Raw genomic sequence first — 16,741 nt, 5'->3', positions numbered from 1 at the left:
TGGGGGGGGGAGTTTTTTTTTTTTTTTTTTTTTTTTTTTTTTTTTTTTTTTTTTTTTTTTTTAAAAGTGGGGGGGGGAGGGGGGAGGAGGGGGGTGGAATTCAATGAATTGGAGAGGAGTAAATTTAAAAGAGAGGGAGACGAATAGCAGAACAATAGCACTTCTTTTAATGGTTTGACCTTGAACACCCTGGATCAATCTGTACTTGTCTTAATGAGAGACCATAGTCTTCCTGCCTCCTTGATAGCAATGGCTGTTGGTGTGAGCCATAAGTACACTACCTCAGTAAGTTGGTATAATGAACAGCAATGACCATTCTCACCATTTAACCCTTAAAGTTCCCCCCAGAATAACAGCCCCGGGAAACGCTCCACAGTAAGTTAATTGGGAGAGCAGTGTGGGAAGCACCTTTTCCTCAAGAGGCATTCCACACACTAGCATTGCTAACTCTATTATGTACTGCATGTCCCCACCTTGTTTTTCTTTGACCCTGAGAGCCTTGCATCCTATCACCCGCTCGGTTGCAGTCCATTGCCATGCTGAAAAATCACAGCTTGGCGTTTCAGGACGAGGCCAGAGAAGGAACGGGAGGAACAGCCAGAGGCTGCCGTCCAAATTATTTCCCTTCTAGTCCTATAATCTTACTAGGGAGCAAAGGAGCACCAGATGGGCCAGTCTCTCTCCCCCATAGCAGAAAGCTTTCATTAGCAGACGCAGTGAGGAACAGAGAGAATGAAATGCACTTACTTCCTCCCTCTGCAACTTCTGGAGGATTCCAGAAGGTAGCCTAAGGCCAGCAGCAGGGCCGTGTCCAGGACTGATCCAAGCAGGTAGCTGCTGGGATCTGGATGGAGCTTGGCAGCCAAGAGGCTGTGTCAAGTCAAGAGAGAATCCTGAAAGATAAAGTAGGAAAGAGGGACACTGGGTCACTGTCCTTTCTCGTAAAAACAATGAGTGCAACAAACCAGCATGACCTCCCAAGCCAGGCAACTTACTGAGCTTCCTGTTGGTGCTTTTCATTCTGTTTGGAACCCTGTGAGTGACAGTTGCAGGATGAAAAAAGAAAAAGACAAGTCATGACACCTGTTCTTTTTCTTCCTCCTATAATATGAGCTTCACATCCTGCAGAAAGGCCAGAAGTTATAGGATGCCTCTCTGTACTGTCTGCTGTTAATGAGGCCTCCAGTGACATTTCCCCGCTAGACAGTGAACAGGTAACGATCTCGGTTCTGAGAAAGGAGAGGTGGGTCACACCTGGGGGCACCCCTGATTATTTCCAGCAGCCAAACCCTATCTTGGGGGGACCCTGGCCCTGGCAGGTATACTAATCATGGCCGGCTGGCTGGGATAAAAGGCCCTGGATTACTGGGGTGTTGGCCATGCCAGCCTCAGAGCTTTTCCCAGAAACTAATGTTAGGGATTTGAGAGCGAGCTGCCTGGCCAGCAAAAGGTGCAGGTTATCCTGCGAAGCTCTTCAGCTGCCCACGGGGGTGTCCCAGCATTTGCTGACACTCCCTCATGCCATCTGTAGATGGGCTCTGCCTGGCTCCATCTAGAATCTCACCTGCGTGCAAAACAAAACACTCATGTTACCAAGCCTGCTGTTTGGTTTCCCAAAGCTGTCCCCAGACAAAAGTCTCTGGGAAGAGTACACTTTGAAAACACTTCCTAGGATGATGGTGTTTGGGGGTGCTTGCCAGGCATGTTGATTTGCGTTGGTAGAGAGCATGACCCTTTTATTTTTTAATTTTTTTTTATTATATTACATTAGTCACCATACAGTACATCCCCGGTTTCCGATGTAAAGTTCGATGATTCATTATTTGCCTATAACACCCAGTGCACCATGCAATACGTGCTCTCCTTACTACCCACCCATCACCGGTCTATCCCATTCCCCCACCCCCCTCCCCTCTGAGGCCCTCAGTTTGTTTCTCATAGTCCATAGTCTCTCATGTTTCATTCCCCCTTCTGATTACCCCCCCTCTCTTTATCCCTTTCTTCCCCTACCGATCTTCCTAGTTCTTATGTTCCATAGATGAAAGAAATCATATGATAATTGTCTTTCTCTGCTTGACTTATTTCACTTAGCATTATCTCCTCCAGTGCCATCCATGTTGCAGCAAATGTTGAGTACTCGTTCTTTCTGATTGCTGAGTAATATTCCATTGTATATATGGACCACAACTTCTTAATCCAGTCATCTGTTGAAGGGCATCTCGGTTCCTTCCACGATTTAGCTATTGTGGACAATGCAGCTATGAACATTGGGGTGCATATGGCCCTTCTCTTCACTACGTCTGTATCTTTGGGGTAAACACCCAGTAGTGCAATGGCTGGGTCACAGGGTAAGAGCATGACCCTTTTATCCTTCTCACCATCCCACCTTCCATAGGCATCATCCCCAGAGGCTAATACGTGAAGCTCTGCCCCAGCTCAAACGCTGCACATTTGTGTCACCCATGAACCAGCTCTCTTGTACGCTCCACATTCTGCTGTCCCTTTTTTTTTTTTCCTTTAGCTCAGTATAGCATTACATTCCGAGCAAACGCTACTTCCCTGACTATGATTGATCCCCACTTATTTCATCCTGAATGCAAAGTATTTGATTTCGAGTGTGGTTCATTCTGCTCGGTGAACTCATTATGAAGTCAAGCTGAACGTCTCGCAGATGTGAAGCACCTCGTCTCTGAGGTTCAGCGATCTAATTTGGAATCTCATTATAGACCTTAGACTGGTGGCGGGCACAGGGGCAACTACCTGGCCGGTGTTCTCCTGCCCGTCTCCTATCCCATAAAGAAACTGTCATTTCAATACCGGCACACCAGAATGTTCCCCGTTTTGGAAAATAGCTTTATTTATCTCCCCACAAATGCCTCTTGGCACTGATGAGAGAGTAATACTTTGTAGGCTATTTTATTAAGCATCTCAGGAGGTCAGGTGCTGAAAGCGACAGCTCGCAGCTGCTGGCTTCCCATCTATTTGGGAGGCTTCTGGATGGATCGTATGTTACATTATGTTACATTTTCTAAAGTTTGCAGTGTGGTTGTCATTTTGCTAAGAGTCTATATGCCAAGAACCTTTGTCTGGCACCGTAATGTAGTTTAACTCTGGGACGACCTGATTTCTGGTGTCTCTATGGTGGATGAAGAGAGAATGGGGTTGAAATAGAAAGGTAGCTCTATTTACGGAGAGATGCATTGATTCTAAAAGATTGATGCATTCATTTTTTTCGCCTACTTGGTGCTTTCAAAACCAATGAGCATCCAAGGCCCAGTTCTGGCTACTAATGAAGCTTTTATTTCTCCACTTTCTATCTTAAAACTTCGGTAAGAGAGAATATTTGCTTTTCCAATTCATTGCCATTCCCCATAGAGCAGGCCTAGCCTTGAAGACAACTGGAACTTTGTTTCTCTGCTGTTGAAAAGTAAAGAGATTCTTGAATCACACAGGAGGGACGGTGAGCGGACAGTGTTTGCATAGATTAATAAATCGGGATGGGCTAATGCAGCCATGTCCCGCAACACGTACAGATGTTTGTCTTGCATTTTATATTCAGCAAAAACACAGGTTTTCCTAGCATCACACCCACCTCCTTGACTTCTCAGTTTGATCTAGGAAAGGGGTCTGCAAACCACAGCCCGCAAACTAAATCCACCCACTGCCTGTCTTTGTAATAAAGTTGTTTGGAACAGAGTCACATGTAATTCATTTCTGTCCGTTGCGGCTTTCAAGCCGCAAAGGAAGACGGGAGCAGTTGTGATAGAGACCATACAGTCCACAAAGCCTAAAATTTATTTTCTGGCCCTTTATGGGAAAAGGTTTGTGACTCCTAGACTAGGAAAAGAAATATTATTGATTTTATTGAATTCGTGTTTTAAAAAGCATGTATGCTGAAAATCATTTTTAGTGGGAGAACTGGGATTAGGGTTACAGTGAGCCTAGAATAGGAATCAGACCCTGCTGGCCTTTCAAGAATGCTTTCTATTCTTAGGTCTCTGCTATTTCTACCCCAAAAAAGTTTTTTGAATAGATTGGTTAATTAATAGCAATAATCTGATACAATTTATTCATAGTTTGAATGGCTTTCAACTTGGAAAAGCTGCCTTTCCACTGACTTTTGATTTCCACTTATGGACTTGGAAAGTAATTATTTCATTTTATTTTTATTGCATTACATTTTGATCACATTACTCAGGAAAGGTGGAATTAGGAATAAGTGATAGTAAAATTTTATAGCATATCCACCCCGTAAAATTGTCTCATTGCCTATATCTCTCCCCTTTTGGTCCTCCGTTCTGATAGCGTACCTTCAATTGTTATGACCCTTTAGAACGTGCTGGCAGCTTCGGAGGTGGTTGACCATGAGGACTGGCACACACCACACAGCACTATGTGGTTGGGAGGGTGCCAACCATTTATGACCACTGCCTCCCACATTCTACTTAAACACGCGTTACATGCATCCATTTGAGTATGGTTACAGTAAAGCAATGAGACTAGATGGATGGATAAAGAAATACAGATAAGTAGATGGTAAGATAGATAGATAGATACATAGATAGACAGACAGACAGATAGATAGATGAGAGACACAAGACTAGGAGTTGAAAGACCCAGATTCAAGTTTTGCCTCTACACTTAACTCAGCCAAGTCAGCTAGCCTCCTCATAATAGTAATGTATTATGAGAACGTCATAAAATATTTTAAAGAGGAAATCTGATAATATATCTGAAGTACATGTAAGTGAATAGTTTATAATTATAAACTTGTTGTGACAGGTCTAAAAATTATGTTTTACATTAAGTTCACAGCATTTTCCCCAGCTCAAGAAAGAGAACCCTCTGCAGAGAAAGGGGAATTCTCTTCCACTGCTGGTGGGAACTTGAGCTGGTGCAGCCACCTTGGAAAACAGTATGGAGGTTCTTCAAAAGTTAAAAATAGAGCTACCCTACGACCCAGCAACTGCACTACTAGGTATTTACCCCAAAGATACAAATGTAGTGATCTAAAGGGGCACCTGCACCCCAATGTTCATAACAGCAATGTCCGCAGTAGCCAAACTACAGAAAGACCCCAGATGTCCATCAACAGATGAATGGATAAAGAAGATGTGGTGTGTATATATACAATGGAATATTACTCAGCCATCAGAAAGAATGACATCTTGCCATTTGCAATGACATGGATAGAAGTGGAGGATATGATGCTAAGCAAAATAAGTCAGTCAGAGAAAGACAAATACCATATGATTTCACTCATATATGGAACTTAAGAAACAAAACAGAGGAGCATAGGAAGGGAGGGAAAAATAAAACAAGATGTAAATCAGAGAGGGAGGCAAACCGTAAGAGACTCTTAACTATAGGAAACGAACTGAAGGATGCTGGAGGGGAGGTGGGTGGGAGGAAGGGGTAAATCTGTGATGGGCATTAGGGAGGGCACTTGTGATGAGCACTGGGTGTTATATTCAACGGATGAATCACTAAATTCTATCTCTGAAACTATTAATACACTATATGTTAACTAAACTGAATTTAAATTTAAAAAAATTAAGAGAAAGGAAAAGGGAAATAAAAAGGAAAGGAAAGAAAGAGAATCCTCCTGGCATTGCCCAGGCGAACCCTGTCCCTCCTCCCTGCTTATAAACAGGATGGAGCTTACGTAGCCAGACTAGGACAGGTCAATGTGCGTTGTAAAGGAATGGTGGGGGAGCCAGAGAGAGGTGGGTAGGATGCTGGGTTGGGGAGCTGAAGGAAGTCTGGGAGCTGGAGATCAGCTTCTAGTATGTGATAAAAACAGAAAGGAGAGAAATTAGGGTTTTAGTAATAAGTGCTGCTCAGGACCGTGCATCTGACTACCCGTCTTAGTCTAAAAAACGTAACAAATATTTGATATTTCAAAATTCAGGGGCTTCTGAAATTTATTTCTTTTAACCAGAAAAGGCCAACGGGGACTAAATTTCATAGTTCATCCAGGCTTTTTTTTTTTTTTAAGATTTATTTATTTATTTTAGAGAAAGAGAGAGAATGAGCTGGGAGAGGGGCAGAGGGGGAAAAATCCTCAAGCAGATTCCCTGCTGAGCGCAGAGCCCGACATGGGGCTTGATCCCAGGACCCTAAGATCATGAACTGAGCTGAAATCAAAGGTCAAATGCTTAACCAACTGAGTCACCCAGGTGCTCCAGTTCATCTAGGCTTTTAAGGGTATACTATGCATTAGCATTCCGAGTCCCTGCTTTGTTACACAGCATCACTCTTAGGTAGGCCTGAATTTATGCAAGTGGTGGCTCTAGGTGCTTTTAAGTTATATACTGAAGACTGTCTCATTTAAAAAGCCCTCCTCCAAAATCAGTTAGAAATGTCAATCACTTGTATTTGTCAGACAATGGCAGAGCACCATTTCCAGTGAGTCCCACTTAGAGTATTATTTCAGAGATTTTTAAATTCTCGGGGTGTGGGTTTATGGGGGGTGTGAAGAGAGCATAGTTTGAAAGAAAAAAATTATTTTCAAACTATTCTTTCAAAACAAACTAAGAAGTATTCAATATACATGTCCTTGTCCGTAGGTGATACATAGAAGACAGAGCCAAGAATGAAAACTGAAAAAAAAATAATGGAATTTTTTTTAAAAAGATTAAGACACCTGCTTGTCAATCACTAGAAAGGCCTTCAGGACTGAGTCAACATGATGATAAACTGGCCCTGAGGTATCTGAAATAAAAACTACAGTTTAATGATGGAAGAGAAATTACCGTTGACAACCTACTATGTGCCAAAAATATGTTTTATATACATTTTCCCATTTAACCCCCCTCATAACCCTCTAAAGTAAATATAATGACCATTATTGTATTGAAAAGAAGCTGAGGTTGGCAACCAAACGATAGAGGTAGGGTCTGCACACAGGTGCCTCGGTTCTGCCAAGCCATGTTCCGCTCCTGGGGGAACAGTAGTGCCAAGCTAGCCGGCCTCAAGGTGAGAGCAGGAATCATCCAACTTCAAGACCGCGGGCGGCCCTACTGCACCCATTTATAGATGAGGCTCTGAGAAGTTAAGGGACTCTTTCAGAGCTACATAATTATCCAGTGGATATCCTAGAATTGCCATCCCCTAACGCTTTTTCTACTGGCATTTCTAGTCAACTTGCCATTTTTATCTTGCTTTCTATAGCAAAAAAAAAAAAAGTAGCCAAAATTATGATATTTTAATATTATTCTTTACGCAGACTATAGAAGAGAACCAGCTATTTAGTTGTCTAGGGCTGTCATGAAAAAAATCACACAAACTCAGTGGCTTAAAGCAACGGAAATTCATTGTTTTGTAGTTCCGGAGCAGAGAAGCAAAAAATCAAGGTGTTGGCATGGCTGCTACCTCCTGGAAGCTCTGGGAGAGAATCCATTCTCTGTTTCTCTCCTGGTTTCTGGTGGTGGTTGGCAATTCTTGGTTTTCCTTGACTTGTAGCTGAGTAACTTGAATCTTTGCCTCCATCTTTACCTGGACCCTGTGTCTTCTTTTTTCCCTCTTATAGGGACACTTGTCATTGGATTTAGGGCCAAACCTAAGTCCAGGATGATTTCATCTGGAAATCCTTAACTGAATTACATCTGAAAAGACTCTATTTCCAAATAAGGTCATATTCACAGGTAATGGGGGACAGAACCTGCCTGCCCTATCTTTTTTTTGGGGGAGGGGACACAATTCAACTCACTATCCCAGCAAATGCGCTGTGACCCCCCAAGGTGATATCTAAGCCTATGAGAGCAACAGGTCCTATAAACCAATAATAAGCAAAAGGGGAGCTGTCATCTCATCTCTCAGAATCATGGATGTATGTGCTGTTAGCTGGGCTTTCCAAGGATTCAAAAGGGACTGGTCTGAGCCCCAGTGGCCTCACTTCTGTGACCTTGGGTAAGTGGCTAAATGTCCTTAGGCTTTAGTTTCCTTGTCTATAAAACGGGGGAACAATAGTAACATCTACATCCAATTTTGACTATTATATATAAAAGGTTATTTTTATATTGTACAATAGTAATTTCATTATTAGCCAGTTCAAAGTCCCAGTAGATAATTCCATTTCCATTTTTTTTAAAATATCTTTTCCTTCTTCCATTCTTTCAGGGTCAGTATTATTCCCACAGTACCTTCTGAAAACTTCTATTTTATGTCAGACCCTTGGCACAATCTAAAATAGCTTTCTCTATTTCATATTTATATTGACATGCCTATATGCAGGTGTACACAGGCAGGAAAGTAGAGGTGATGTTAACAACAGTTAATTATGAAATCAAATATTTCCAAAGTGAAGCGACATCTAAATATTTTACTACATTCACAGCTCACAATATGGCTTATCCTAATATCAGATTAAAAAAGAAAGTTAAATGTCTTTGGTAAATATCATGTAAACTTATCCTTCTGAAAACAGTTTCATGATCATTTAAAAGGAAATGAATAATATAATTCAAAAATATAAATAGATGATCATATTGGACTGAAACGAGAGCAGATGTTTTAAGTTATGTAAAATCTTGCCCCATCTGGTAAACAGTAAAAATGTCTCAACAACAACCCACAGATGAAATGTTGCCAATAGTGAGGATAGTGGGGATTGGGTAGAAGTCAATTTTACTGGATTACTTCATAAAAAACTTGAAGGCTATTAATATATACATATAATAGTTTCACCTCTGACAACTATTATCATTCCAAAAACTACTCTCAAAACTGTTAGAAACTGCATGATCAAGGATACTATCCATCACAGTGGTTAAATGAAACAGTTTGCTTTCTCCCAGTGGACCTGGAATCTAGAAACCCATTCTGGAGTAGTTAAATGTTTAAGTTAATTGAAACATACTCCACTTCCAATCTAGGGAGGATGAGCACCAATGAGAGAATAAAATTAGAGATGGACCAGCCTCCCACTGTTGCAGGCCCCATTCTGTTTATGAAGAGTAGGCGGATCTATCAGGAACATTTGGTTTATGTCAGTTTGCCTTAGAGCTGGTTTTCATCGTGTGAAACTATTTCCAGTCTTTTCAGCTACAAATAGGTGGTTACCGATAAAGTCTTGCTGCATTATTCCAAGTTGAATTATTACCAGGGAAGTTTTATAGTAGCATTAGAGTTGAATCTCTCTGAACATAAGGCCTGTTCTTCAGCCTCCCTACCACTTGGGTCTAAAAGTTGCCATTCCCATCACATTTCTTGGCCCCTCTTCATAACTGCTCTATGGAAACCCCATACCGCTTCGCTTATTCATTCTGCCTGGAAGGAAGACCAGCCAAGATTCACCTACCACAAAGACGCCTGTTAAAAGTTAAATCAATCACGCTCCAAAATGTGCGGATTCTTGATTAGAACAATAAGAGGATTTCTCACATTTATGAAGGGCAATCCTAGATGCAGAGAGAAATAATGTGAAGGGAAGAGATTTTAATTATAAGGACAAGTTATTGTGCTGATTTTTAAATATTTGCTCTCCGAATTCAATTAAAGGGGTACCATACTCACATAAACACATACCACCCCATTCCTCAATGTTCTGTTTATACTAGAAGTATGTTTAGCAAAACCTTTTTCATAGATTAGTAGAAATGAGACAATCAAAACTACAGGGCCAAGACAATGAACACGAAAAATACGCATTAGTATTCTTTTTAATGGTTTTCTAGTCTCACACGTGGAGTTCTTACAAATGCTTCCAGTGAAAAAAAACAAAAACCAACAATATTAATTTAGACAAAATAAGCCCTGGTCTTAGACAGCTGAATTCAATAATTATCTATAATAGCTTTGAAAAATATATATCAAAAAATATCACATTCCTGCTTAAAACCCTCCAGTGGCTTCCTACTGCATTAGAACAGAACTCAAACTCCTGGTCCTGAGTGATGTGGCTCCAGCCCACCTGCCAGCTCCATCTCCTACCTCCTTCCCCCTCACCACAAAATGACTTCAGACCATTCCTAGAGTATGCCAAGCATTTCCCGCCTCAGGATTTTGTCGATCCTACTCTCCAGAATGTTCTACTTGGCCTGCCCACTGCCACTCCCCAGAATGGCAATTTTTCAGCCTTCAGGTCACCACTACAAGGGAGCCTGCTCTTAGACCCAACTAATGAAGTATCTCCCTTCCTCAGAGACTCTTTTATCCCACTATCCTGTTTGCTTTATAACTTGAATCACAATTTGTAATTATTTTGTCTATGTTTCCTGTTTATTGTCATTCTCCCAACAAATTCCATGAGAACGGGGACTATGTGCATTTTGTTCTTTTGTTCTATTTGTCTCCCTGGCCCTAGAACAATGCACTTAGAATGTGCTTAATAAATACCCTTTGCACGTACAAGTTTCGGAGAGAGATGCAGGGATGACATGACTCATTGTTCTCAAAAAACTCACAGACTGCAGGCAAGAGAAGATAGAAACACAAGTAGAATAACAGAGGAATGTGAAAATGCTAAAATGGGGCATGGAAGCAAAATGCAAAACCAGGGGAGGGAGATAGAAAATAGGCAGTAATGATCAGAATAGAGTTACAGAGATTTAATGAAAAAAGATGACATCTGAAAATGTGATAAGAACCTCAGGAACAAAGGCACCGGAGGCTGTGCAGGACAATGGAGAGCTTGGGATGATACAGCAGTGGGTGGATGAAAAGGAAGTGATAAGGGAACAGCACCGGGAAGGTGGCTCGGGGACAGAGAGCAAACAGCATCAATGCTCTGCCAAAGTATTCAGATCAAGCTTAGGGGACACTCCAAGAATGGTCCCGTCGCAGAGAGAATGCCGTGTGGTCCCTACAGAAGTGCGTGCCCCAACAAGGCTGGTGCGTGCCCTAACGGGGCCAGAGCCAAGGGGAGCCAACAGAGAACCTGGCTGGCAGGGTTCACTCTGATGCCTCAATGAAAGCCTTTTCACACCTCTTACTCTCTGCTTGCTTCAGCATCTCCAGCTCTTGATTGAATAAGCCCTCCTGAGATAATGGTTCTATCAGCTGTGCGTCAAAAAATGAAACCTTACATTTTCCCCTCTTTAAGTGCATTTCATTACAAGTAGTTACCTCCCCCCGCCCCAATTCTCAAAGGCTCTTGTGAGTGATAAAGGAAGAGAAGTAAGGACTTGGGTATCTGAGGTTTATGTTTCTAAGTAATGTTTTTAAACTCATGTCTAGTTTTATCAAGAGAGGAAATCAGGCAATTTTTCACAGGGTGAAGATAATGGCTTATGCCTGTGGCGGTTAGAGTATCTGGTGCCCCTCTCTCTTTCTCTGTCTTTAATGCCGACTACAGCAGCACTAAACCTCAGCCAGACGCGGGCTGATACAGTCAGTGGGCTGTTTTACCAAGATAAGAATAAAGGTGAAAATAAGTCTTTATGCTCTAGCCACATATGTTTTGCTCTATGATTGCAGGAAGTCCATCCATTAGCTTTTAAGAAAGCTGTTTCTAGTTGACGTAACAGAAAGAGATCTTAAGTCATCAGAAATAACACCAAAAATTCCCTTAAGACCTGTGTTCCTTCTTGGTTCCCTTTTAAAATTAAGAGTGGTTTCACTCTTCAGTGCTACACAATTCAGTATTTTTAATGTGGACAGTTTTGATTTGCTGTATCTATGACTACCTATGATGATACCACTTCTGCAATAAGATTTCTAAACATCATTGGTGAAGTTAAGCACTGCTTTGTTACAAAGACTCTCATAGCCTGATCAAGCTACAAAGCTAGGGCTGGCCTTCATGCAATCATCCAATTTTTGTTACTCTGAACCTACCCTGCCATTAACCACACACACAGAAAGGAAAATACAGCATAACTGCTGTGTTATTATATGGGCTTATGTAGCCATGCATTCAAAGCACCGAAGTATTAAAATATGCTGACAGAATCCTGGGGTGGGGCAGGGGGTAAGGAGAGGTGGGGAGTAGAGCAACCTCCCCAAGGACAGCTCTCCAGGTTCAAGGACTTGCTTCCCTTCATACTCCTAGAATCTCTGAACTTCAGGCTGGGGGAGTATGCATCACATGGGTGAAGATTTCCCATTCTTGTATGGTCTTCCACCCTAAATAATGAATGTCTATCTTCCCTGTGTATCCACAGTTAACCATGTACCATATCACAGACACTCAAAAATTGTGTAAAAATGAATAATACGAAAAGAAGAACTATATGAAATTTGCAAACTTAGAACAGTATGGCTTTGGGGTACCTGAGTGTCTCAGTTGGTTAACCTTCCAGCTCTTGGTTTCAGCTCAGGTCATGATGTCAGGATTGTGAGATGGAGCCCCAAGTCTGGCTCACTGCCCAGTGGGGAGTTTGCTTGAGAGTCTCTCTCCCTCTTCCTCTGCCCCCCCCCCAGTCATGTGCACTCTAAAATACAAAAATAAATCTTAAAAAAAAAAAAAAGAACAGTATGGTTTTGTCAAGACTCCCCGAGTTATATCAATATGCCAGGCATATTAGGAAATTCAGAGAAAAATAGTCGTGCTTTGCAAAATACAAGTCTGAGCATACCTCCCCCTACTTAAAGACTTTCGATGGCTTTGCACTGCATTTAAGTTAAATTCAAACTTCTTCCCATGGCTAAGATGTCTCTGCCTGCTCAGACCCTCTGTCCATCATCATGCATAGTTCTTTCCTTCTCTCCTACGACACACTCTGCACACTCCGGTACATCTCAGTTCTCAGAACACATCCTTGCTTGGAGGACTCTCACCTGCCCCCTTCCAGTATTTTTAAGACTAAGTCCTTCTTTTGTTTTAGATCTCAACACAGTCACCCCTTTACTGAGATCTTTTCTTATTATCTTAATCAGGCCAAACATTACGGGGGTTTTTTGTTTGTTTTTTGGTTTTTTTATCATTTGCCAACTTCATAAGCTCACCTCTTTTCTCTTTCCTCTACAGGCCTTAAATACAACTTTCCAACCATCTATTTATGTATGTGTTTATCGTATGTGTGTGCTTGTGTGTTTTTGTCTCTGCATGAGGAAGTCTGTCCCATGAAGGCAGGGCCCCTTTCTGTCTTGTTCACCATTGTATCCCTAGCATCTAGCACAGTGCCTGGAAAATGGTAGAAGTTCAATAAGTACTTTTTGATCTTAAAATTGAAGAGTTATGTGCCAGGCAACTGGAACTCTACTATTTCCTCCTGAAACTACATCTCTGGGGAACACTTTTAAATGTAGTTGTTTTAAAGCATCTCCGACCCACGTTTTTCAGGCTATCCTTGGAGTAATGAGTCACCGCATCCCTCGCATGAGGATCAAGTGACCAGCTACTTGGACAGTTGAGCCATTTAAATATGATCCATTTGTAAGTACAATTTCAGGTCATTTTGGTGAGTATAAAAGTACTTGTATTTAAAGGGAGCAATCCCTTTTGGAAATCCGGCTCATTAGCAGCACTGAGGAGTAATGGAGTGTGATCAGAACATCAGTGCTTCCCTCTGGGGCAGTGGCGCCTTGGGGCCACTGTCTAATAACTAATCTCAACTTGCTAGCAAAGCAGCCTCTTCTCTCAGTCCTGAGAAACCTGCCTGAGGCCAACAGCCATATGCCTTGCTCCTGGCCAGTCTTATTTCACAGAATTACAGACCTTTCTTTCCAATTCTGAAGTGCATTTTTGCTTCTTTAAATAGTAAAGAGCGATCCAAGTATCAATCACGAGCGATGTCCAGTGCCAGACACGTGCTCTCAGCTCTTTATTATTAATGGCTCACCCCCNAAAGAGCGATCCAAGTATCAATCACGAGCGATGTCCAGTGCCAGACACGTGCTCTCAGCTCTTTATTATTAACGGCTCACCCCCCANGCGATGTCCAGTGCCAGACACGTGCTCTCAGCTCTTTATTATTAATGGCTCACCCCCCCCCGCCACCTTATGCATTCACATCTCAGTTTCGTATAAGCGGATAAATTTGGTGAGGGTTCATTTTCACTTCTTGACAGTTGCTCTGCTTGTTTAAAATTCTCAGAAGCAAAGGCACATGCCGTATGGAGATGAAATGCACGGAGTCCCTGGGAAATTTAAGTCAAAAGGCAATGGCTGTGCCTGCCAGGTTTATCAGAAAGCACAGCTCCTCTCCCTCGCTCTGTACGTCTTGCTTTGAGAAATGCGCAAAAGGTCAGTTGGAATTCAGTCTCATCAAGTGAGCCCTCATCATGAAAGGGCACACGTTAGGTCCTGAACAGCTCACAACTATCTTGGCACCTCCTGAGTCGCCCGCACGGTGGGTCATGTTTGTTGACAGTGTAATCAGCACGCAAAGGTACTTCAGTTGTCCAGCCGAAACTTTCCGGAGTTGATGGGTGTTTGAATATACTCAGCACTCTCTGAAAAGTTTGACATAGCTAAAAACTGAAAGTGTTAGGATAATTACAGCCCTGAAAGGGCATCCACACGGGCTCTGTAACATGACTAACAGTATCGATGGTAACAATTTCCAAGGAACTACAAAGATTGAACGCTCTAGTTAGAGGGGAAAATACCATGTATATAAAAAGCAAAAAGACAACGTGAAGTAAGAGCTCATAAGCAAGGACAAATATCTCCCTTCCATTCCTTAAACTGTGCAGTGCTTTCCCACTGCATCTAGAAAAATTTAAAACTAGTTACCAGTTACCATTACTACTTACCATTCAGAACTAAATGACTCCACATGATTTACCCATGATCACTTCTAACCCCTCTTGTCCTCCTGCTCATGTCTCTTCTCCTTCAGGCCCGGCTGGTTTCTGCCTCAGAGCCTTTGAGTTGGCTTTCTGACTCAATGCTTACTACCAAATGATAGAAAACATCCCAGCTCCAAGGATCCCCCTGTCCCCATCATCCCACCTATGTTTCATTTCTTTCAGGGCTTCTCACAATGATCTCTTATTTACCAAAATTATCTTATTTACTTGTTTTCTTGTTTTTTATTTGCCTTTTCACTCCAGGAAGTAAGCTCCACGAGGGCAAGAACTTGGTATATCTTATTTTCCACTGCGTACACAGGCCCTACGTCTGCCACACAGTATGCTTACCAGAGAGGTACTGGATGAATAAATGAATGATGAATAAAGCATTGCTAATAGTAACAAACACTTGAAGGCTTTATATTAATAAAGCAGAGCATCACACAGCACTGCAAGGAAAGTATAAAATGGGTGGAGTAGATACAAGGAACAGAGCAGTTCAGGGGAGAAAGAATCCCTATGGAATAAACCCATCAGAAGGCAGCTGGGCCATAAGAAAAGGGCGAATGTGGGGACAGGAGGCTTGGAGGAAGGGATTTGCTACAGTGAATGTAAAGGAAGAAGCAATGTATATAATATATTAGGGGGCATATAAATCCGTCACAAGATACAGGAGAGGTTCACGTAGGAAAACAATAGGAAATGAAAACAGAGCTTCTATGCAGAAGGCTTTGAATGGTACCGTGAAAAGAAAAAAAAAAGTGGTGTAGGATTATAAGCATTGATGATAGCTTTACAAAAGTAGCAAGACAAGTAGAATACTAACAGCATAGGGTTAAAAGCCTCGATACATTATAAAAGAGCACGAAAATGGTCATCACAATAATCAGAAAGTGTTATCTCTAGGGAATGAGGTGTTATCAAAAGACAATCATGGTCATACAAGGCTGCCCGAGAAGCTTCTAGAGCACTGGCAATGTTGTTTGTTGATGGGACCAGGGCTTATACAAGTACCTGCTTTGCAGATATTCTTTTAATTGTATATATGTGTACATATGCAATCCTTTTTAAAAGGTTTTATTTACTTATATGACAGGAGAGATAGAGAGCACAAGCAGGGGGAGCAGCAGGCAGAGGGAGAAGGAGAAGCAGACTCCCCACTGAGCAGGGAGCCTGACTTGGGGCTCGATCCCAGGACCCTTGGATCACCACTTGAGCCAAAGTCAGATGCTTAACCGATGGAGCCACCCAGGCACCCCAAACACACATTTTTTAAAAGGCAGTAAAACACAGCGGCTAGGAGGGGAGGCACTGTGATCGGATGGCTGGGCTTCCATCCGAGCTTTGTCACTGACCACTTGTGTTTTCTGCCGTGTGTTCCCTCCTTCCTCTGAGTCTCAGTTCTCGCCTTGGTAAAAACAGGGTAATTTACAACCAACGTCATGGGTTGTCATGAGAATGAAATGAAAGAATACAGGTAAGCTATTTAAAAGGCTGTCTGGAATATAGTAAATACCCATTGTTGGTATCTGTTCATATTAATTCCGCTGGCCTTTGTATGTCAAACTGCATTCGATTGGGTTGCATCTTCCCTGTGCTGTGTGTTGATAAACAAAAGCGAATGACATGTTCTCTCTGGAAAGTGTAGATTGCTCTGGGTAGCATGGACATTTTAACTATGNATTCAAATGCCCATGGAACATTCTCAAGAATAGATCATGCTCTGGGACACAAAACAGGTCTCAGCCAATACCAAAAGATTGAAATTATCCCCTGCATATTCTCAGACCACAACGCTCTGAAATTGGAACTCAACCACAAGGAAAAACCTGGAAGAAACTCAAACACTTGGAGGCTAAGAACCATCCTGCTCAAGAATGACTCGATAAACCAGGAAATCAAAAAACAATTTAAACAATTTATGGAGACCAGTGAGAATGAAAACACAACGGTCCAAAACCTATGGGATACTGCAAAGGCAGTCCTAAGGCGGAAATACATAGTCATCCAAGCCTCACTCAAAAGAATAGAAAAATCTAAAATGCAGTTTCTATATTCTCAC

At 42.0% G+C, this 16,741-nt stretch overlaps 1 long non-coding RNA gene across 1 annotated transcript in view; it reads right to left on the bottom strand.

Moving 5' to 3' along the window:
* The window catches only part of LOC117803104, a 130,169-nt gene that overhangs the window by 103,049 nt on the left and 10,379 nt on the right, over positions 1-16,741 (bottom strand). Inside the window, exon 3 of the long non-coding RNA XR_004626760.1 lies at positions 748-893. This is a non-coding gene — a long non-coding RNA (uncharacterized LOC117803104). The remainder of the gene's footprint in view (positions 1-747; positions 894-16,741) is intronic.

Source organism: Ailuropoda melanoleuca, chromosome 7, assembly GCF_002007445.2.
Source record: "Ailuropoda melanoleuca isolate Jingjing chromosome 7, ASM200744v2, whole genome shotgun sequence".
NCBI classification, from domain to species: Eukaryota; Metazoa; Chordata; class Mammalia; order Carnivora; family Ursidae; genus Ailuropoda; species Ailuropoda melanoleuca.
Note: the sequence above shows the minus strand (reverse complement) of the source record. Positions and strands in the feature narration are given on the sequence as shown.